At 43.4% G+C, this 1,615-nt stretch overlaps 1 non-coding gene across 1 annotated transcript; it reads left to right on the forward strand.

The window, feature by feature from the left end:
• Nucleotides 1-217: 217 nt before the first annotated feature.
• Nucleotides 218-352, forward strand: LOC120396191. The gene has a single exon (XR_005593050.1). It is a non-coding gene; the product is annotated as a small nucleolar RNA SNORA31 (small nucleolar RNA).
• Nucleotides 353-1,615: the final 1,263 nt, after the last annotated feature.

The raw sequence follows: 1,615 nt of genomic DNA on the forward strand, positions 1-1,615 counted from the left end.
TAGGTGGAACACTGAATATACTTGAACTAGCTAAAATATTCCCAATGAAAATATGAAGTAGGTTTTGACAGGAAAATAAGTGTTGGAGAGAGGCAATAGAGACCACCTTTCTACTTGGGTAAAGAATGCAGGGCTGGGGTTATACCTTACAACCCCTTCAATACTGTACCCAGCCTTTATTTTGGTGTTAGTCCTTGGTGGAGGATTGTCACTAACAATGCATCTACTTGACAGACCTGGAGCATGTGACCATTGCTTCTCTGGTCCTCACTAGGATGCAAGAGTAAAACAGTTCCTTGCGCTTTCTGCCTGTCATCCTGTGGCAGTCCAGATTGAATAAAGGAATATAGCTAGCCTAGAGTGATTACTGTTAAACCAAAATAGCTTGCGGTTAACAAGCTTGGCGATAGGTGGAAGGATTGGGTATACCTTTCCAATCACAATAGTCTCTTCAAAGGGTTTCTGCTACATGCGATCAGTTTAGGGTGTTTCAGAGCAGGTTGCTGTTAGATCAGAATAGAGCTGTTACAGTAAACAGTGATGGAAATAAAATTTAATCTTTTCCCCACAATGGACTTATGGTTGTCAACAAAAGTAAATCACTTACTTTAGTCTGTAAGTGGCAATCTTGTAGTTATGCATTCAACTTCCAGTTTAGTGCAGGGGGCAGGGATAGCTCAGTGGTTTGAGCATTAGCCTGCTAAACCCAGGGTTGTGAGTTCAATCCTTGAGGAGGCCACTTAGGGATCTGGGGCAAAAATTGGTCCTGCTAGTGAAGGCAGGGGGCTGGACTTGATGACCTTTCAAGGTCCCTTCCAGTTCTAGGAGATTGGTAGATCTCCAATTATTATTGTCCCATCTCATTGCTCTCCCCTGTCAATCTAGCCTATAATCACCAGCTTTATTCCTGGGAGAAGGTGGTTACCTTAGATTTGCACCCTTCCCCCACACTGCAAAGTTATGTTCTTCCTTGACACTGTTTCAGCCCTTTCAGGGAGAGAAGCAATGAGATCCTAGCTCCATGCACTGCCAGGGGCTGCTTATCTCCTTCCCTTCTGGAGTGGGTGGCTTTAATCTGTCCTCATTGAAGCAGCTGTTGTGTTGGGCTGGGTCATAGACCTCTTTGGGCTCAACCTATTTTCTAGTTTACTACCTAAGATGCCCAGTGTGGCTGGGGTGGGGTCTACAGAAGGACTTCCTAACACTTCAAGTAATGGCTATAGCCAACCACTCCCCTTTATCCATTCACATTTCTTTTGGCTGTCTTCTTCCCCACTTAGCATGTGGTCAAATTAAGTGACCTCAGTGATGAATAATGAAAGCCTAAGGGCTTGTCTATCCTTGAAAGGGTTGCAGCTTCAGATGTACCCACTATGTGAAGCAGCAGCTCCCTCATGTGGATACACTTTAGTCCTCATCCTGAACTGCAGTTCAAGATGAGGACTGATCTCATCTGCTATAAATCACCTTTACAACAGCATGGGTTTCTATAATTACAATGGTAGTAAATCATACACCAAAGTGCCAATTACCACAGTGTAGCTTAAGTTTACATTCAGTCTAAACTGCTTAAAAATGAGGAATCTGGTGACACCTTAAAGACTAACATTTATTT

The sequence above is a fragment of the Mauremys reevesii genome, linkage group 1 (assembly GCF_016161935.1).
Source record: "Mauremys reevesii isolate NIE-2019 linkage group 1, ASM1616193v1, whole genome shotgun sequence".
In the NCBI taxonomy this organism is placed as follows: Eukaryota; Metazoa; Chordata; order Testudines; family Geoemydidae; genus Mauremys; species Mauremys reevesii.